Source organism: Suricata suricatta, chromosome 9, assembly GCF_006229205.1.
Source record: "Suricata suricatta isolate VVHF042 chromosome 9, meerkat_22Aug2017_6uvM2_HiC, whole genome shotgun sequence".
NCBI lineage: Eukaryota > Metazoa > Chordata > Mammalia > Carnivora > Herpestidae > Suricata > Suricata suricatta.
In genome coordinates, this window is record NC_043708.1 from 95905561 (window position 1) to 95928244 (window position 22684).

General features: G+C 44.7%; 1 long non-coding RNA gene across 1 annotated transcript; it reads right to left on the reverse strand.

The window, feature by feature from the left end:
• Nucleotides 1–385: 385 nt before the first annotated feature.
• Nucleotides 386–22684, reverse strand: LOC115300827. The gene is made up of 3 exons (XR_003912873.1): nucleotides 22615–22684; nucleotides 12456–12598; nucleotides 386–491 (listed from the first exon to the last, which is right to left on the reverse strand). It is a non-coding gene; the product is annotated as an uncharacterized LOC115300827 (long non-coding RNA).

Here is a 22684-nt window from a genome sequence, read left to right on the forward strand (position 1 = left end):
CTCATTTGCAGTATGTGGATGCTGAGGCCTGTGCCCACCTCCGTGGGGCCACCAATGTGTTGCCAACACGTGACAGCAGGTGTGTGAAACATACACTGTAGGTACAGAAGAGGCTCCAGAACTTTCTGAGGTCTGCAGACAAATATTTAGGAAATACGTAGTAAAAAGGAAAATCAGTTCCTGTCCTCAAGGCGTCTATGCTGTGTAAGTGTCCTCAAATTAAAATTACATAGCTCTGTTAATAAAAATACATTTTTCCAAAAACCCAGAATCACAAAGCCTTCTGTATTATCTTTAGCAGAAATAGGGTCTTTGAAGCCATTAACTGGCTATGTTATCATAGAAGTCACTTACCTCTCAGACCTCGGTTTCTTTGTTTGTAAGACTATGCGGGCTCATATGAGGCAATCTCGAGGCCCCTCTGTATTTTAAAGCTTCCATGATTTCTCTTATTTGGGCATTTCATTTCCTATGCAACTGGTACTTCTCTCCTGCCAAATGACAGAAATATTTCTATTTAGAATATCTTTCTTGATTTATCACTTATTTTAATCTAGTCCCCTATCCTGGCATACTGCTTTGCCTAAAACCTGTATTTTAATTTTTTAAATGCAATTTGTCCTTTATAACTCTTTTTCATGTCCCATAAAAATGATGGATGGGGGAAGATAGATAAAGCTACAGATCAATCTTAGATTCTGATAATCTAATAAATGCTTTGAGCACCAATCTTGCAGTTTATGACCCCTTGCCAATTGATTTATGGCCTCGTAGTAAATTTTCTCTCCCACTTATCCAGTATTTATTGGAACATCTTGTTCTTAGAGGACAAAGTACTGTATAAAACATCTGTCAAAACAAGAGGCAATTCCATTAAATATCCTCTGCTTCCAAAAACCTACTTCTCTGGTTCTCTCCAGGATCCAGATTGCAAAACAACAAGTCATGTTACGCACAACATTTGAGTGAGATTTCAGGCACGTAAGATGTATTTGAAAAATCAATAAAACACAAGTTAATGTGACAGGAATCAAAAGTCCCTATTTGGTCGACATGAGAGGCTGGACTCTGCCCATCCGGATGCCGGTCACTGAGGACGCCCCCGTCTCTTGGTCAGTAACAGCCCTGTGACTCATTTTCCTCTTACTGACCCTGCAATGGCAAAGTTTTTCTTCAGAAACAAACTTTATTTACCTGGGATGAACTAGTTATTAATCTAAAGATACAGTAACTGGTTACTTTGTGATAGTCCACGTTCACTCCAGACTTGATAGAATTCCAGCCGAACATAAAGGACAAGGAATGTATAGACAATTTCTTCAGGCATTTTGAAAAGCTGAAATAAAGTCAGGGTCTCTCCCTTTTACCGTCTGTGAAGGGACCACAAAGTAAATATAAGCAGAGACATTTTCACTCAGTTAGATCCTTTTTTTTTTTTTTTCCTATTAAGTCTACTGGGGAAAAAAGACTCTCATTCTCCAAGAATTCCCGTAGTGAGGCGGAAACCCTGGGTTCTCCAGAGCAGAGAGTCACACGTCTATACTTCTTGTAATGTTTACTTTATGCAAGGGTGAGAAGTGCTCCGTTCAGTGTCCTTGAGCCCCTTTTCTGTACCTGCAAACCCCCGAGCTCTACTCCGAAGGTCATTTTATGGATGGTTTGTGTATGTGGCTTAGCGGGCTCCGAACTGCACCATTTCCAAAGCTTAAATTTCTCCAGAATTCAAGGTTCCAATTTTGTTATTGTTGCTCCTAAATGCTCCCCAAATGTAACATGGATGGATGACATATTGAAAGCATATGTATGTTTACTTCCATATTGATGTCATTTCCTATAACACCAGGAATTATATGTGAAGCACAGGGAGGTGGGGAGCACGTGGGGAGATCTGACAAGCAGAAGCCAAGGCCAAATGTGTTCCAGCAGAGGACCCCATAGTAGGTTTGATGTTAAAGTTGAAACCTGAAATGTATTCTCATCTTAAGCGGGGAGAAAATTCTGTTGATGGACATCAGTAGTATACCTGAGCAACTTTATTCTTTATTCTAAATCAGGGAATTTTGGAGATAGTCTTCGTTGTAGACTTCTCAATAATTGTCCCGACGGTGGTTATTTTCTTCTGGGCTTAACCTTTCAGTTGTGATGTTCCCCTATTCGCAGGGAGTGGAGATAAAATAGGTAACTAGTCAACAGATCTCAGGTTTGTTCCCCAGGTCTCTTAGGTGAGTTACTAACAGCCAAAGAGGGGAAAATGCAGGTTAGAGTACTACAGGAGTGGATTTTTGTGCAATGCTGATTTTTGTCATCTCCGGCCTGGGTGCTCCCAGCTCTGCTGTGGACAGAATGTATTTTAACTTCCATCTTTTAAACTGAGCCACTGAAGGCCACAAATATTTATTTTTTAATGTTGCAAATTGTCCGTGGGCACTTATAATTTAAATGTTAGCTCAGAGAAAGGGGCGCCTGGGCGGCTCAGTCAGTTGAGCATCCGACTTCAGCTCAGATCATGATCTCACAGTTTGTGGGTTCGAGCCCTGCATCATGCTCTGTGCTGGCAGCTCAGAGCCTGGAGCCTGCTTTTGATTCTATATGTTCCTCTCTCTCTGCCCCTCCCCTGCTCGTACTCTGCCTCTTTCTGTCTCTCAAAAATAAATAATAAATGTTAAAAAAAATTAGCCCAGAGTTTCTACAATGCTGAAACCGCTCCAGTGAAAGTGGGTGGAGTAGCAAAACCCTCCGTTTGAGCCCCAACACACCCTCAAACTCTCTGAGTGATGCCAGCCTCCAGGGTAGGTCTGGAGCAGGACTGTAAGAAAGCAGTGTATGCAGGGGACTCTGGGAATGCTACCTGCTAGGTCCCCAGTGCCCTGCCTTCTTGGGTAAATCACAGCTGTACCAAAGGCCACTCAGTCAGGTCCTACCTCTCTGGCCCTGCAGAATCCCTCAGTGACCTGCTCTCTGAAGGCCCAGGGTCCTACCCACGGAGAACATAGACTCCCAGATCAGATGGCCCCAATTTGGGAATGGCTGGCTGAGTGCCATCGGCTACTTCTCAGTCTTTCTGGATCTTAGTCCCCTTACCTGTAACATGGGTTTTGTGAAGATAAAATATTATGATGTATACAAAGCACTTAGTACAGTGCCTGGCCCTATTAGCAGTGTAGTAAATATCGGTGCTCATCATTAGTGTGATTAATAATGATGGAGCACACATGGCTGTGTGCGAGAACGGCTCAACACCAACTCCTGCATTTCCACCTCCAAATGCAGTGGGGCAGAGTCTGAAAACCCTTGCACTTGACTTCATGTCATCAGGGAAAGCTGCCTGAGGCCAGCATGTGTGAAAGTGAAGGAGGCCATGCTGTCCTTAGCAGCCAGAACTTGAAGGGGCATGAGGTGGCAATGAAGTTGACCAAAGTGCTCTTGTGAAGTACTGTGGAGCACAGGCTGGCTGCCAACTTCTGGGGCGACTGCAGGGGCAAGACAGAGATGATTCCTGCCCTCAAGGAGCTTTCTGTGGGCAAGCGAGGGAACAGCAAACAAATCATTGCCCTGCAAGTCTCCAATATAGTTTTCTTTCTGTTCTACAGTCTATGTGCATGCCTTTCCCCATGATGTCCACTGCCTACCTGCTTCCATCCTACCATGACCCGCCCAAAGTCTGGGCCATTTCTCCCGGGGCTTTCAAGACCTCTTTCTGCTGTAGATCCACACTCCACTTGGGCTATGATCCTTGAGTGCCCATATCTAAGTCAGTCTGATTCCTGTACCTGTGGCTAGGTAAGCCAGGCCACTGGCATACAGAGCAGAGAGACAATGAGTTTTATCTGGCAGATTTGGTATTTCAGTCTAGGGTCTTTGGGTAGGAACCACTGGCATCAATTCCTAGGGAGGGTCCCTCTCGTGAATATTCCTACTGATAAGTAGTAGTTTCAGCAACCCAAATAATATTCATGCAACTTTCAGTAGGTGAAAAGTACTGTGCTAAGCACTGAGTATACACTGTCTCACTTAGTCCTTTTATCAACCTTAGAAATCAGTACTGTAATCGTTCCAATTTTAAAGAGGAGGAAATTGAGGCTTACCAAGGCTAAGCAGCATCCCAGAGTTTGCTGCAGGGCTGGGGTCTGAATTTTGTTTCATATTCTCTCTTTCCTGTTCCACGCACCTCCTGCTAAGAAGGCGGACACCTCTTGCCATTTCTGGTGTTCAGCTTCTATTTCATCCAAAGCCAGAGAACATCCAAAGACGTTCAAGGCCTTTCACAGCTGAGAACCAGTCAGCTCCCTGCAGTCACCTTTCTTCTCCTGCTCAGTCAGCTCAGACTGAGGCCCACCTCTGCGGAAACAGCTGGGGGCCCTTCATCCAACCTCCTCCAAGGCTCTCGCAGCCTCCAAGACATGACATACATGGCTCGGCCTATGCCATGATCTCCAGGACTTAGTCATCCCAATTCTCCTGCAACACATCAAGTGTCACCTGTCCCCCTGAAGGGGCAGCTTTGCAAGTACTTGTCCAGTTCTTTATCTTCCTAGGACTCCTAGAACTGAGTATTGCACGTTGAAGGCATTAGGGGTGTGTGTATAATCTTGCCTCCCGCCCAGAGTCCATTCCCCATGAAATAGACATGGTAAAAGCTTCATTCCATGTAGGCTATTGATCTGGCCATTTTGAATTATTACCACTAGTTTGCTTGAGTTTATTGTTGCCATGTTGACCAGTTAGTTAATAAACAACAAGAAATGGTGGAAAATTGTGGCGTAATACTTTTTTGGCAAAATGAGGAAACGGGCACCATTTGTCAGCTTTGTAGCTTGTCCTGTCTCTGCGTTGTGTCTTCATGAGCCCGATAACTTGTCACTTCCTTGGACACTGTACCCAAATCTGCCTACACAGCCCTCATTCACCCCCAGGAGTAACCGACTGCTAGTGTGCTTCTTGGGAGGTACAGCCTGTGTCAACTGGAGCCAGGGCGAAGAAGCTTCGATGGAAGGATTGCAGGCATCCCAGGCAGGGGAGGCTTGCTTCGCCCCCTGAAGTTACATGCGGGCTACCTGAGTCGGTCCTCATGTGGACGTGTTTGCTCTTCTCTAAGGGATACAGCTTTGCAGAAATATCTCAGGGTAGGGAGGCTGGGGCCCTGCGGGCTGAGGGAGCTCCTGTGCCAGCTGATAAGTGTGTCTGTCAGCTCCCAAAGAAAGGGGTGCCGCATAACCTGACCTGGCTCTTCTCCTCTTACCTCTTGGGCTTCCCCTCCATGGATGCCTCTCCTTCCCCTCACTTGCCAACAATGGGCTTCTTTCAGCCCCTGCCCCTTCCCTTTGCCATTCCCCTCGCTATGAGTTCGTCTCTTCTCATGGTTTCATTAGCACGGCTCTGCAGATGCCGTGCGAGTCGACCTTTTCTGCCATGACCCTTTCCTGTGCCCCAGACTGCATTTCCACCTGCTGACAGGATCTCTCTCCTCATGTACCGTGAAGCCCCTCAGCCTCAGTTTGCCCATCTGCTTGCTCCCTTCAAGACACACAGGTGCCTCACCGAGGTGTCCATTTCAGTCAGGGCTCTGTCATCTCGGCTTGGATCACGGGTATAACAGAGCCCCTGAAAGGAACCTCTTTGTACACTTCCTATATATGGACTGCTCTTCCTTCAAGCAAGTAAAGATGCTGTCTGGAAGTTTAAAACTGGCAGCATTTAACACAAAAACACTCTTACCTCCTGCCCTGATTACAGAAACATCTTCCTACCTGCCATCTGCACCCTTTCTGACCAGGGGCTGGCAAAGTTTTCCCTGCAGGCTCGAACGGTAGTTAGTTTGGGCACCTCAGGCCATATGCATACAACTCCATTCTCAACTATTCAACTCAGGTGTCTTCATGAGAAAGCAGACAGAGCCAATATGCGGCCGTGTTCCAATACAAGTTTTCCTTATGAACACAGATGGTGGGCCTCGTTTGGCCCTCGGGCTGTATTTTGCTGACCTCCCCACCACCGCCCCGCCAATCCAGCAGAGAGCCAGTTCATTGGACAGACCCCTCTGCTCAGTGAGCCTCCCGACTTTTTCCTGCGAGGGATAGATTATTTCCTGTTGCTTGGGCTCCAGTCCGCCTCAGTGAAAGTTGTCTGGGGCGTTAAGGTGAGCTCCATGCTGGACGGCTGGGTTCCTGAGATCAGCCAGAGCGAGGGGGGGATGGGCCCAGGGGGCTTGGCCACGTTTAAGCAAAAGGAAACCAGAGTCTCTTCTCATCCTCCTTTTCCTCCCTAACCCGTAGCCTGCTAATGCTGCCCTCAGCCCTGGTCCCAGAAGCAAATAAATATACATTTTATAACCACTTCAGACAGATTTTTTATTATTAAGAAAGGAAATTAAAAGTCTCTGAAGTGTAGATAATATGGAGTTCACTAGGCACATTGACAATGGCCAGGAAATTTGAAACTGAGGGCTGCAATACCCTTCACTGAAGTGCCTTCGAACTGCGCTCTCTCTGGGCTGGGCTGGCTTCATGGTACGGCCTTGACCTTGCTGTCAGTAGGCCCAGAGTTCCTCTGAGGGCCAAGCAGCTTTGCCCGGTATTGATTTCACATTTGTAAGGACGCCTCCACCCCATGCCCTCTTCTCCCCTTTGCCTTGCTAGGGGTTTTGTGGGGAAGTCACTAGACCCTCCGAAGAAAATCCCAACCACTAAAACCTGGGCTATTCTCTCTTAATGGAATCTTCCTTTGAGGGAGACAGACACACCTCTCTGGGGACTGCCCTGCTTATATTCTCCATAACCCTTCTGGTTGTCACCAGGGGAGTAATTAGACCTTAAATCGATGGGTACTTGAGAGAAGGTGAACTATTTGCCCTCCCCTAGCACTTGACATTTTGAACACTGGACAATGAAGGGTGACTTTGTTTATTTATTGAGCTATTAGGGCTTAATGCTAAAAGGGGTTCCTGACAAGGACTGAAAAAAACCTACTTTTTGGGATTAAATCTTTAAGCACAAATTGCTTTGTTACTGGTCGATATTTGAGAAAAAAATTCCAGCGAAAGCTATATCCGTTTGATATCCTGTACATTTTTCTCTATCTCGCTGGGCACGCCAAAAGTAAATGCTTTCCCTAGTTATTTCCGACATCTGGTCTTAATATTTGGAAGTCTTTGTTTCATATACTTTTGATAGACAACATTTTTTGTGTGTGGAGTATTTTGTTATTAGACTCTATGAAATGTTGATATTAATGTGAGTTGCCCTGCTCTTCATGGAACACAAGGCACGTCAGAAACTATCCTTGGGTGCATCTTTGGGAGAGTGTTTTGGGGATCACAAAGCGTATTTTGACATCTTCCCGAGGATGCTGTGCGTGCTTCTAACTCAGAGGATCCCAGGGAGGGGCTGCTGCTCGCTTCAGATCTCCCCAGTCAGCATATCAGGTGCTGTTACGTTAGGAACATTGGCAGGGTGAAAAGTCAGAGGTTAGGATTTAGGTCCACCACTCAGTTTTCATGGATCCAAAGGAATTGAAGGGCTCTGTTATTCCAGGGGTGAATTGTATTTTGAAGGGAGCCTTCAACACCTTCTGGATCTGAATAGACGTAAGAGCTGAGCATCAGGGACAAGCCGTTTTCCAGACGGGCAGGGCCTGCTTGCAGATGGGCAAAAACGACCCAGACACATGCTGTCGCCATCAGCATCTTTCAGGAAGAAAGCGTGATAGTCAAAGTAAATCTTAGGAGGTTTACGAAAGTGTGGAATGGTGCTCTTTCTATGGAAGTGCTAGAATGCAGAAGCATCGTCAAGTTGAAGCCAGCCGATTGGCATCCAGCAGCCTTGCAGACCTGGGGCCAGGACCGTCTGGGTCCCAGCTAAGGTCACAGAGCAAATAGTGCTAAGAGCAGTCTCCAGGTTATGAATCACCTAGAGATGGAACAGAGACTCATTTTCCCTGATCGGGAATTTTATTTCCCTTTACACATATTTCACATATATTCCTTTAAATTAAGTCAGTAAAACTCTCTAATGCAGAGTCCCTAGGCAGGTGGAGAGGCACTAAAACCGGATGCTAACAATGTAGGGGATACCGCGATGCGTGGACTTCTGCAGAACGGCCCCCGCAACGCTGCCCCTCTCAATCCTCTTCCCATAGCGCCTGCCTCACCCCGAGAAAGTCATGGGTTGTTGCTTTTAAACTCCAATACCATTCTACTTTGTATTAAACTTCATTATTATGTTGTTGACTCACAGAAGCTCTCAAGCACGCTGAGGAAGAAAATTAAATAGAAGTGCGCACAATACAATAGAAATGTATCATCCAATCTAATAAATGAAGGTATACTTAGACATCTTGGATGAGAAAAATCCCTGAGCTTTCCCAGCCAAAGGTTAGCGGTGCCTCAAAAGAGAAAAGGATCTTTTAATCCCCAGGATGAACATTCACTTTGGCAACCACTAATGAGACTTACAGAGTTACCGACTGCTCTAGGCTGGCCTGCTCAACTTGTTTTAGTTCTGCTGACTGAGGGAAGGATCTCCAAGACGAAGGGCTAAGAGAAATGAGCGAGGAGAGAACAGTGTGCACAGTTAAAAACTTAACAAAGTATACCTGTACCTGCACGCGTGCATGCGTGTATAGACCGGATCTGGAAGGTTACACATCTCCATCCGTGAGAAGACAAGCTGGAGGTGAGGAACCAGTGCTGTTCACTCTAGAGTCTTTCGTTATCTTTTGAAATACAGACCATGTATGTGCATTACCTTTCCCCCCCGAAAGTAGTTAGATGCACTAACTGGAAAACTACTTACTGAGCCCTCTATCTAAGCTGTATAGTCAACAAACCCCCAAACTTATCAACCTGATTTATAGAAACAAATATTCTCACCCTGCCTCCTGTCTGTCCCATGGGGAGACCAACCAACAGACTGTACCCGCCTCCACACACAGTGCCTTGGTAATTAATAAAAAATTAAAATATTTCAGTCTTTAACCCACTGCCCCGCACCCCTCATTTGTTAGCAGTCATGACAGAAAAACTGTGAGGGGGATGCTGGACATCAGAAGGGATTTGCATTTAGGCTGATGGCCCCAAATGTTTACAAACACGTGCCTCTAAGCGCAGGAAGACATATGCTTAATTATTTGGGACCCAACTCCTGGGGGATAAGTTTATTTACAAGTAAGTGTACCCAGAAGCAGGCTCTGTATTGAAGGCTGTGATTAAGACAAATGATTAAAAGCAACTTTCTAAAAACATCACATGTGGGGTGCCCTGGTGGCTCAGTTGGTTAAGTCTCTGACTTCAGATTGGGTCATGATCTCGCAGTTTGTGGGTTCAAGCCCTGCATTGGGTTCTGTGCTGCAGCTCAGAGCCTGGAGCCTGTTTCAGATTCTGTGTCTCCTTCTCTCTCTGTCCCTCCCTTGTTCACACTCTGTCTCTCTCGGTCTCAAAAGTAAATAAACATTAAAAAAAATTTTTTTAAGTCACATGGGAGAAGGAAATGAGAGGGAAGGGAACCTGACTTCTATAATCCCCTAATATTCCAAATCTGATTGCCATCTGACTCACATCTTCACAAAGTTGATAGTGAAGAAGTCATGTTCTTAGTGGCACATCTGTTATCAACAAAATCATAACTGGGAGGAAGAGACTGTCATGATTTCACCTGAGTTTATAATTTTTTTAAGTTTATTATGAGAGAGAAAGAGACAGAGAGAGACTGCAGGAGGGGCGGGGTTCGGGGGGAGAAAGAGAATCCCCAATAGTCTCCCCACTGTCAACGTAGCGCCAGATGTGGGGCTCGAACTCACAAACCGAGAGATTATGAGCTAAGCTGAAACCAAGAGTTGGATGCTTAACCCATGACAGAGCCACCCAGGCGTCCCTCACCTGGGTTTAAATTCCTCGGTTAATGTCTCTTTTTCCTACATAGATCCAAAGGGCTCTCTGGGAATGAAGTGGAACAAATATTCTTCCCTAGTGTTGGGGTTTTTAGGGCTCTGTTTTGGCTCTACGGTGCTGTTCTCTTGGGAGACAGTAAGTGCGGACAGAGACATGCAGACGGAGTCCGGCTGCTCCGAGTCCATTCCTGTCCTGCCACTTACTGACTTCGTAGCTTAAGACAAGTCACACATCGTTTCCGAATTTTACTTTTCGCGTCCATACAGTGGGGTTAACAGCACTAATCTGGAAGGACCGGTATGAAGATGGAGTGTGAAGACGGGCATCCGGCACCCGCACGCGTTCTGCACTTAGACAGGGGCTCCTCCTCCTCTGCAGAGAGCCTCAGGATGGGAGCCGCCGTCCCCACAACGGCTGCAGCCTCATTTCCTCTTTACAAACTGTCCGAGTAAGTGTTCCAGGATCCTGACCCCCGTGGAAATGGAGAAGCGCTTGCTCGGAGGTGCCTGATGTGCTACAGATGGTATTATCGGCTAGAGACGCAGCTTGAGCAAGAGCCCTTGGATTTCCTTTACTTTGAGAAATGCTATTTCACGGTCTCTCAGTAGATGTCAGCAGCACAGCAAACATCTCTTTGCCACAAGAGAAGCAGGTTGGCTTAAAAACTTTTCCAAGTTAAAAAAAAAAAAAAATTCAAAGCTCCCCTTTGCAATTCTCTTCAGAAGTCCCAGAACCAAACTGGTGAGGTTCTTGAGAGGACTACCAAACGTTCATTTGCATTTTAAAGACAACCTTTTATTTCTCAGTCATGAAAACATCAACCCAGAGACGGTTAGGGATTATAGCAGCCTTTTCAGAATTTTCTGCAAGTTTATCTTGCATTTTACCCTCCAGGCAAAAGTGAAATAATAGAAGATGTCCAATATTTTGTTTCTTCCTGTGAAGTAAATCAAAACCGTGGGAATGTTTTCCCCTAATTTAATTTACTGCTGTCTCCTCGAATGTATCTTTTATTGTATTCAATTAAGCCTCTGATTGCGACCACAAATGCAGTGAGGTCAAAGAATAGGAGTTTTCTTGTCAAGAAAAAAGGGCTGATTGGAGTTCGTGGCCAAGTAATATTTGGATGCGAATATCAACGCAGGGTTTTGCTTATGACATTTAATCTACCGGCTGACTCTCCTTCCCACTCCCTCCTACATTCTTGCCTGCCGCGCCCCAGGTTTGTTACGAGCTAGGCCAGGGCTGCTAAACTGTGGGAATCTCACTAACATGCGTTATTGTCCCGGGTAATACGTAATTTTCCTGCAAAACTTGACTTCACGCTGGGTTGGCTCTTGGAGTTTGTATTTGCTTCTGCTCCTCGTTGCTTTCTGAGGCTTCCATCGACGGTTTCCTGCCATTTCTATCACAGCCTACCTTTTGCTGGGAGGGAAACAGATGGTGCCCCAGGTTTGAGAATTTAAAGTTGCTGTGTTTAGGTAGTGAGCTCCCTGTCACTAGAAGTATTTGTTCATCAGTGGTTCTCGATTATGGCTGCACATTGGTATCGTCTGAGAAGCAAATAATGGCTAGGGTAACCAGACACCCCAGTTGCCAGGGACTGTCCTAGTTTCAGCACTGAAAACTCCATGCCCCAGGGAACCCTTCTGTTGTGGGCAAACAGAGATGTTTGGTTACCTTACTGATGCCTTCCATTCCCAGAGATTCTGGCTTAGTGAGCACTGGAATTACAAAAACAAAACTAAACAAAAACCCCACAAACTTCCCAGGTGATTCTAATGCATAGCTCACATTTAATGCCATTGACCTTGAAGCCAAATGACCATGGTCATAAATGCTTTGGAAGGGACTCCTGGGTACACTATAAGAAAGGTGGCTTTGCAGGTTTGCTGTGGCTGTTAGAGTCTTGACCTGGGGACGTGGCACGGTTTCTAATAAAACAAGCTGCCTTATGCTTGCACAGAAGACTGGGGCTGGGGTCGGGCGAGGCGCGTGCTGAACTTGCCTTGTGCACCAAACCTAAGTGGCACCAAATTCAAAGTAATCAACATAGATCAAATTTTTAAATTTCAAAATTAGTGTAAAAGACTCATGCTGAACAAAATAACAACCTTTGAAAGTTCATTTATTTATTTTTGAGAGAGTGCACACGCACACGAGTGGAGGAGGGGTAGAGAGAGAGGGAGAATCCCAAGCAGGCTCTACACCAGTGCGTGGAGCCTGACTTAGGGCTCACTATCTCCTGAACCGTGAGATCATGACCTGCGCCAAAATCAAGAGTCAAACTATGAACTGCCTGTGGAGCTACCCAGGTGCCTCACAAAATATCAAACTTTCAAATAAAGACAGGATCAGTAGCAGTGCCATGCGGAGACATACTGGAGCCTGAGACACAAGGAAAATTGGTAAGAATGATCCTGTCTTTATTTAAAACTTTGATATTCTATTCATGATAGATTTTCTTGCCTTAATCTTGATTTTTGATGTTGCATTTAAATATTATATATCTTGATGACTGGGTTTTCAGTGCCCCCTTCAATGTTGCAACCTAAGAGGATGCCATACTCACCTGACCCTCGTCCAGGCCCTGGAAAGAATGTACCTCCGCATTCATCGAAACCAGAGGGGAGTCCCTGGGGCCTGTCAGGGGCTCAGTGTGCTCGCAGATCAGCAGCTGTCTCACTCCACCATCTTCAGAAGGAAGTAGGTCTCCTAGGAGAAAGAACGTGGTGATGGACAAGCCTGAGTGAGTGGAATTCACAAGGGTCCTGTAAGGGAAGCCAGGGCCTGTGGTCCCCAGCACCCCAGCCAGGGCAGAGCAGGCACCGGGGGCCATGCTAAGTGACTTGGAGGTTTCAGCTGATTGAAACTCCTACAGCCTTTTTGGTTAGGAACTGAAAGAAAACTGTGTTTCTCCATTTCAAGGATGAAAATTAAGCAAAACCAAAACCCCCTCTTTTCTTTGTAAGTAGAATGGAGAACTGACAGTGCAAAAACCTGTCTTTGGTAGGCTTTTGGGGGAAGAGGGAGGCAGAGGGGTAATCCTGTCCAGGGCTGGCCAGCAGCTAAGCCGGTAGGCACCGGTGGGGCCAGGGACAGGACTGGCAGTGCCAACAATAGGAAAGAAAGGCTTAGTCAGCTCACGATGCTGGGAGCCTCTCTGGGCCGAAAGAACCCATGGTGAGGGCCACCCCATTCCCTCCTGCCCTCCTCCTAGTTTGGATCAAGAGCTGCAGAAAATGTACTTGCTGTGTATTTTCTCATGAAAAGTTCAGAATGGACCAAAGTGTTATTATTTGTGCAACATGGTTTAATGAAACATGGTCAGATTTAGGTTTAGAAGACGGATTCCAATCTCAACCCTACTCCCCTGCTGTGGTGCTTTAGGCGAGTCATTGAGCCTCCTAGAGACTCACTATCAGCCTGCAGATGAGGGAGAATGGGATTTACCGCACCAGCCCCTAAAGACATCCATGAGACTTGACTGGTTAATGTTAGTGACAGTGCCATGTAAGGTGTAAAGGCCCCACAGATAGAGGCTTGCTTACCTAATAAGTTAGTTAATTCAGTATATATTTTAGAGCCTGCCACATGCAAGGCTCCATTGCTGTGAAGCAGGGAAAGTATTTTCCCACTAAGGGTCTAGTAGGAGACAGGACAAATATACAGAAAACTGTAAGAGGTGACAGAAAGGGACACTACTATAGAAGAGGCAAGTAGAGGAGGAGCTATTCCTTCGGGCTGGAGGAGTTCCAGAGGATCTCATGTGAAGATAAATGTTGGGATCCGGAGGCTATAAAGGTTGGATATTTGGAGTGTATGTTGGGGGAAGGGAAGGTACTCGGGGTAAGGCACAGAGGCTGAGAGTTTGTTGAGGTGCCTATGGGGAAACAAAAGTGTTTCTTAATGGACCATTGGGCATATGAAGAGAATAGTGGGCAAAGGTTGGAAAGATATGTAGGGGCCAGATTGTTTGGAGGGTGGGAATCTGATCTAGGGGAGGGAGTGTGGCCTCTATCATTTGGGCAGCTTTGTCCCTGATAGTTTTTGAGCAGGGGAGTGGCATTATCAGTCACACTGATTACACTGACCAGAGTAGAACACACTGCTGGCTTGCCCAGGCCCCAGGTACCACTGTTTCTCTTCCTTTTCCTTATGGAGTTCCACGGTGGATGCTGAGGGACAGGTGAGCTCCCTTTGAGGGCAGCCAAGCAGGCTTAGGTAAGAAGGCCCTTTATCATGCCTTATCAGGGCCTTGGGGACTCAGAGTTTGGATAATTCAGTAAGTTTATGTTGAACACTCTTTCTGTTCCAGGCACTGGTCCAGGGCTTGGGATTCAACTGTGAATAAGGTTTAGTTCCTGTCCCCAAGCTCAGGGGAACATTGGGTGTTGGGGGTTGTAGTACAATGTGGTCCCTAACTAGGGCTTGGGGATGCAGATGGAGGAGGAAGGGTTGGGAGAAGGATTTAGAAGGAAGGAAGGTAATAACCTGAGACCTACGGGCTGAGTAGAGGTACTCAGGTAAGGTTGTGGGGGTGGGGGGCGAGCTGAGCAGGACCAGCAGTGTCGTGCAGGTGGTAAGAAAGCAGAACATGAGGGCCCAGCATCCAGGGACTGGGGCCCAGGCCAAGTTCAACTTTCCCCTGAGGGCATGGGGCCTGCTTGTGGGTTTAAGCATGACAGAGACTTGCCTTTTGGAAAAAAGACTTCAGGCAGGGTAAGGATTGCTTAGGTTGGGAAAAGGCCAGGCCCAGAAGCTGTTCTGGGCAGAGACAATGGAAGTTAGAACCGGGGGGCCAGATGTTGAAACTGCATCCCCCACAGGACCAGCAGGACTTGGTCTGGGGTTGGGGGTAAGGCAGAGAGAAGAGCCAGAGATTGGCACGTACTAGATCTAATCTTAGACCTCTGTGTGAAAACGTCTTCTTGAGGATTGTAGGCCAAATTAAAATTTTCTGTTTGTTCCAAACCTAGTGAGGCTTCAAAAGGTACTTACATGCTCTGCCCCCAAATTGTACTTTGCGACCTACTGGTTCTAGCATCGAACGCCACCACATCTTGCAATATTAGCACTGTCAAGGGACGCTGCACAGCAATACCCAGCCTCCTTCTGGTGCACGTGAAGAAGTTGAGGCCCCTTCAGTATTAGAGGTGCATTTAATTTTTCGTTTAAAAATTTGTTTTTAGGTCCATGAAATACAGCCAAATCAACACTAAACCATTCTGTACACCTAGAAAACTGATCTGAGGATTAACACAACAATCTGCAAAATCTGAACCACAGAAGTCAGCAGGTACAGGGTGTGGAGGGGTGAACTGGGGGAGAGAGAAGCTGTGGAGGGTGGGGAGCTGTTTTAGCTTGCAGAGAGAGGACAGAGATGGGGCGGGGAGGGGGAGTATGGTAAAAGGACCCCCCCCAAGAGCAACTTGAGAGAAAGTGGAAAAGTGGAAACGGGGGCAGGGACTGAACTAAAAAGAGAGAAAGGAGAAATGAGAGGGTTTAAATTCCATTACGACTCTATAAACAGCAGGAGCACAGAGTCTGCAACTCAGCAGCTGATACCTGGTGGTGCTCTGGCGGGAAGGGCAAGTCCCCAGGAGCAGAGGGAGGTCTGGGGGTCCTCGGGCCACACGGGGAGGGGTGGTTCCCTTGCTGGGAGGACACTTGATAGAGGCTGTGTGGCCTCCCCACAGGCAGAGACCCCAGTGGACCCCAGAGAACAACCACATTCGCTGGTGCCGGAACAAGGAAGTTAAGAGTGAAGCCTGGTGCCAGGTGTGTGTTGCGATTTGCCATAATCCCTGAAACGCTGCTGCTGCAAGATTGCGTGAACTTTTTCAGGGGTGGGCTGCTGCCCAGACACAGTCTCTGGGCATCGGCAGCAACGTGGTCCTGCTAACGTTGATGGGGGTGGGCCGGCACTGGCCATTGCTTGGTGAGACCCTCCCCCAGAGGTTCTGAGCGGGTCAAAGACACAATCGCTCAGAAGTGAGGGGCTGGGGAAAAGAGCCACATCTGAGATTGAACTCAGAAGGGAAATGCCACATGGCAACCTGACAGTTTGGTCACAGACAGTGTAAAAGCGGAGTTGGATGGAAGTGAGAGACAAAGGATGGGTGGGCAATTACCGGTCAGAGAGAACACAGTTCTGAGACTAGAAATGGGGCAGCTAGGTGATGCCATTTTCACCCCTCCCGTGCATGCACATAGATACCTACAAGCAACACAACAATCCACCCCAGTAAGCTGATCAGAGCCACCTAGTGGAAAACAGAGACATCACACTAAGCCCGGCCCAACTGGAGCAACCTCTCTCTTCTGGAATCCCACAAATTTCTCTGCCTGCTTAGTTCACAGACTATAAAGTGCTTCATAGTTTGACTTCTAGGGGAAAGCGATGTAATTTCAATCGTATTTTAGTCTGTTCACTGGTCCATCTAATCAATTATCCTACTTTTTCTTCTTTTTTGTTTTTTTCTTTATCTTGAATACAGAAAGGAAAAATTTATTTTTATTTTCAATTTTTACTAAAAACATTTTTCTTTAATTTTTCCTACTACATTTATTACTTTTTGGTAAATTTTTCAAATTCTATTTTACTTCCATCATTTTATTCTATTTCATTGTATTCATTTTTTCAAAATTTCAAACATTTTCCTTCCCCCCTTTTTTCTCTAATCTATCAAGCCCCTTTCAACTCCTAGACCAAAACACACCTAGGATCTAGCACTATTTACTTGATTTTTTTTGTGTGTATGTTGTTTTTAAGATTTTAATTTTTTTATCTCATTAATTCCTTTTCTTCAAAATGACACAATGAAGGAATTCACCATAAAAGAAAGAGCAGGAAGAAAAGAAGCCAGGGACTTAACCACACAGATACAAGTAAGATGTGTGAACCAGAATTTAGAATCACAATAATAAGAACCCTAGCTGGGGTTGAAAATAGATTAGAATCCCTTCCTGCAGAGATAAAAGGAGTAAAAGCTAGTCAGGATGAAATAAAAAATGCTATAACTGAGCTGCAATTTCCAATGGATGCCACGGTGTCAAGGATGGATGGGCCAAAGCAGTAAATCAGCAAGATAGAGGACAAATTTATGGAAAATAATGATGCTGGAAAAAAGAGGGAGACTAAGGCAAAAGAGCATCATTTAAGAATTAGAAAACTCAGTGACTCATTAAAAATGAGTAACATCAGAATCATAGAGGTTCCAGAAGATGAAGAGAGAAAAAGGGGTAGAAGGGTTATGTGAGCAAATCATACCGGAAAGCTTTCCTAACCTGAGGAAAGACATCCAGAAAGCACAGAGACTCCCACAAGATTCAACAAAAACCGACCATCAACAAGGCATATCACAGTCAAATTCACAAAATACTCAGGCAAGGAAAGAATCATGAAAGCAGCAAGGGGAAAAAAAGTCTTTAATTTATAAGGGAAGACAGATCAGATTCACAGCAGACCTATCCAGAGAAACTTGGCAGGCCAGAAAGGAGTGGCAGAATATATTCAATGTGCTGAATCAGAAAAATTATGCAGCTAAGAATTCTTTATCCAGCAAGGCTGTCATTCAAAACAGAAAGAGAGATTAAAAGTTTCCCAGACAAACAAAAATTAAAGGAGTTTGTGATGACCACTAAACCAGCCCTGCAAGAAATTTTAAGGGGAACTCTCTGAGGGGAGAAAAGATGAAAAACAAACAAACAAACAAATAAATAAATACCAAAAGCAACAAAGACTAGAAAGGACCAGAGGACACCACAAGACACTCCAACTCTACAAGAAACAAAATGGGAATAAATTCATATCTTCCAGTACTCACTCTAAATGTCAATGGACTAAATGCTCCAATCAAAGACATAGGGTAACAGAATGGATAAGAAAACAAGATCCATCTATATGCCGTTCACAAGAGACCCACTTTAGACCTAAAGACACCTATAGATTGAAAGTAAGGGGATGGAGAACCATCTATCACCAAAAAAAAGCTGGAGTAGCCATACTTCTATCAGACAATCTAGACTTTAAAATAAAGACTGTAATAAGAGATGAAGAAGGGCATGACATCATAATTAAGGGGTCTATCCACCAAGAAGACATAACCATTGTTGTGCTCCAAATGTGAGAACATGGAAATATATAAATCAATTAACCACAAACGTAAAGAAACCCATTGATAATAATACCATAATAGTAGGAGACTTCAACACCCCACTTACAGCAATGGGCAGATCATCTAATCGGAAAATCAACAAGGAAACAATGGCTTTGAATGACACACTGGACCAGATGGACTTAACAGATATATTTAGGACATTGCATCCTAAATCAGCAGAATACACATTCTTCTCCAGTGCCCATGGAATGTTCTCCAGAATAGAGCACATACTGGGATACAAATCAGCCCTCAACAAGCACAAAAAGATCGAGATCATGCCGTGCATATTTTCAGACCACGATGCTATGAAACTTGAAATCAACCACAAGAAAAAATTTGGAAAGGTAACAAATACTTGGAGACCAAAGGACATCCTATTAAAGAATGAATGGGCTAACCAAGAAGTTAAAGAGGAAATTAAAAAGTACATGGAAGCCAATGAAAATGATAACACCACAGCCCAAAACCTCTGGGACTCAGCAAAGGCAGTCATAAGAGGAAAGTATAGAGCAATCTGGGCCTTCCTAAAGAAGGAAGAAAGGTCTCAGATACACAACCTAACCTTACATCTCAAAGAGCTGGAAAAAGAACAGCAAATAAAATCCAAAACCAGTAGAAGATAGGAAATAATAAAGATTAGAGCAGAAGACAGGAGATAATAAAGATTAGAGCAGAAATCAATGCTATCAAAACCAAAAAAGCGGTAGAAGAAATCAATGAAACCAGAAGCTGGTTCTTTGATAAACCACTAGCCAGTTCAATCAAAGGGAAAATCAAAGGACCCAAATAAATAAAATCAAAAATAAAAGAGGAGAGATCACAACCAACTTGGCAGAAATACAAACAATAATAAGAGAATATTATGAGCAATTATATGCCAATAAAATGGGCAATCTGGAAGAAATGGACAAATTTCTAGAAACATTTAAATTACCAAAGTGAAATAGGAAGAAATAGAAAACTTGAACAGACCGATAACAACAAAGAAATGGAATTAGTAATCAGAAATCTCCAAAAAATAAGAGTCCAGGGCCAGATGGCTTTCCAGGGGAATTCTACAAAACATTGAAAGAAGAATTAACATTTATTCTCTTGAAGCTGCTCCAAAAAATAGAAATGGAAGGAAAAGTTCCAAACTCTTTCTAAGAAGCCAGGATTACCTTGATTCCAAACACCCCACTAAAAAGGAGAACTATAGACCAATTTCCCTGATGCATACGGATGCAAAAATCTTCAACAAGATGTTAGCCAACCAAAGCCAACAATATATTAAAAAACTTATTCACCACAACCAGGAAGGATTTATATCTGGGATACAGGGCTGGTTCAATATCTGCAAAACAATCACATCACATCAATAAAAGAAAGGAAGAGCACCACACGCTCCTCTCAACAGATGCAGAGAAAGCATTTGACAAAATACAGCATCCTTTCTTGATAAAAGCCCTTAAGAATGTAGGGATAGAAGGATCATACCTCGAGATTATAAAAGCCATATATGAAAGACCCAACGCTAATATCACCCTTAATGGGGAAATACTGAGAGCTTTACCCCTAAGGTCAGGAACAAGACAGGGATGTCCACTCTCACCACTGTTATTTAACATAGTACTGGAAGTCTTAGCCTCAGCAATCAGACAACACAAAGAAATAAAAAGCATCCAAACTGGCCAGGACAAGGTCAAACTTTTACTTTTCGCAGATGACATGATACTCCATATGGAAAACCCAAAACATTCCACCAAAAAACTGATAGAACTGATCCATGAACGCAGCAAAGTGGCAGGATATAAAATCAATGCATAGAATACACACATACACACACACACACACACACATACACACACATGCACGCACTGGAATATTACTCAGCAATCAAAAAGAATGAAATCTTGCCATTTGCAACTATGTGGATGGAACTTGAGGGCATGAAACTTAGTCAGAGAGAGACAGATATCATATGGTTTCACTCATTTGAGGACTTTAAGTCAGAGAACAGATGAACACAAGGGAAGGAAAGCAGAAATAATATAAAAACAGGGAGGGGGACAAAACAGAAGAGGCTCTTAAATATGGAGAACAAACGGAGGGTTACTGGAGGAATTGGGGGCGGGGGGATGGGCTAAATGGGTAAAGGGCATTAAGGAATCTACTCGTGAAATCATTGTTGCACTATATGCTAACTTGGATATAAATAAAAAAAATTTTTTTAGTTTATTTATTTTGAGAAAAAAAGAGAGAGAGGGGGAAAAAGCAGGGGAGGGACACACACAGAGAGAGCAAGAGAGTGAGAGAGAGAGAGAATCCCAAGCAGGCTCTGCCCTGCCAGTGAGAGCCCAATGAAGGGCTCAAACTCACAAACTGTGAGATCATGGCCTGAACCAAAAGCAAGAGTAGCTTAACCAACTGAGCCACCCAGGCTCCCAGAAGAGGTGCACTGGAAGTAACAGACCTCAAGGTAGGTGAAAATGTGTGGGGCATCTCATCTTTCTTGGCCTCCTGCGTGAGCGGTCAGTGTAAGACCCAGCCTCCCTGGGCCTGTCCCAAGGTGTATCTGTCGGTGCCAGAAGCTGATTTCAGGGCATCCCCCGTAGCTCTCAGCAGAGGTGACAGCCTCTCCCAGTGCACAGCGCTACAGGAGCACCTGCCATCCTTGCCACTGTTCTGCTCTGATCAACGTTCTGGGCCAGATGTGTCTGGGAAATGCTGGTCACTATCCTTGTCCCTCTTGACGATTCATACATGCATGAGCAAACTAAAGCACCCAGGAAGATGCTTACTTAGCCTTGCTGACTCAATCCCTATTGAATTTATTTATCCATTGAATCTTTTTTTTTTTTTTTTAAATCCATGAAACTATTAGCATCCCAGGGAAGTGGAGTTCCACGTAACTGCTGGGAGAAATAAATGGTCTCCCAGTGGTGGTTCTAATGTGCAGACAGGCTGAGGCCTTGCTACGCCAAGTGTGTTCCCAGCAGCATCGCCTGGGATCTTATTAGAAATGCAGAATTACAAGCCCCACTTCGGACCAACGGAATCTAAGGCTGCGTTTTACAAATTCCCTCGGTGATTCGTTGGCACATTTAAGTTTGTGGAGCACGGTTCTAAGTCAAATGCTAGACGTTAGCTGGACATCTGAAGTGACTGGGAGCTTAAAAATATTCTGGTATCTGGTTACCAGACCCGGTGATCCTAGCAGTTAAAGTCTGGGAGATGGGTTTTTTTTTTATTATGGTAAAATATACATAACATAAAATTTATCATTTTAAACTTTTTAAAATGTTTTATTTATTTTTGAGAGAGAGAGAGAAAGCACAGCAGGGGAGGGGCAGAGAGAGGGGGACAGAGGATCTGAAGCATGCTCTGTGCTGACAGCACAGAGCCCAATGTGGGGCTTGAACTAGTGAGATCATGACCTGAGCCAAAGTTGGATGCTCAACCGACTGAGCCACCCAGGTGCCCCTCATTTTGAACATTTTTAGGTGTACTATTCTTCAGTGCATTATTTGCAATGTTGTGCACTGATCATTATTATCAACTTCCAGAATTTTTTTTTATCATCACAAAGAGAAAACTCTGTACCCGCTAAACAATATGGGCAGTGGAATTTTAAAAAGCCAACCAGCTCATTCTAAATGCAGTAGAGTTTGGGATGCCTCAGTTGGTTAAGTGTCCAACTCCAGCGAAGGTCATGATCTCACAGTCTATGAGTTCAAGCCCAGTGTCAGGCTCTGTGCTGACAACTCTGAGCCTGGAGTCTGCTTTGTATTCTCTCTCTCTCTCTCTCTCTCTCTCTCTCTCTCAAAAATAAATAAATATTAAAAAAATTAAATGCAATAGAATTTGAGAACCATTCATTCAGATGATTACTGGGGCAGTATTTAGAATTTTCCATCAAAGGCCTTGAGCCTTTCTAGGGTGAAGCCTGGTTTGGTCTCCTGGGACCCTGGCAAGTCAGCCTCTCTCAGAAGATCTGTTCCACATACAGGAATGGGCAGTAACATGTACCTGGCAGTGTTGTGGTAACGGTTGTCTGGGTAAAGTATCTGGTCCAGGGCCTGACCTATAAAGGTCTATGAAGGATCATGATTATTACACTGTTATGTGAAGAGCAATTTAGGGGAGTACCAAGAGAACAGGCTTGGGAGTCAGAGAAACCTGAGAAACCCTGGCCTTACCACTTAGGAATTAGGTCACACAGACAGATTATTTTACCATTCCGAACCTCTGTTTGTTTTTCTTTAATCTGTAAAATGGGATAATAGTACTTAGCTCATAAGATTACTGTGAGAATTAAGCAAGATGACCTATGTATAGTGACTAGAACATAGTAGATGCTCAACAAATGGTAGTAATTAGTTACAAATGTGAGGCATACATTATCTGTATCATTTGTCATCCAAGGTCAAAGGGGTCACAGACTTTTAGCACTGAATTAGCTTTTAAGATGAGAGGGAAAAAATTAATAAAATATTGAAACTTTGAAATGCCTGCTTTTACTACAAGGCAGTGGTGGTGGTGGTTTGGTTGTCAGAACCCCTAGAGCTCAAATAGGTGAGCTCTTACCTGCTATCTGTCCTCAGGCAGGTCAAATTCTCAGGGACGTGGGTTTCTCATCACAGGAACCGAAGAACTG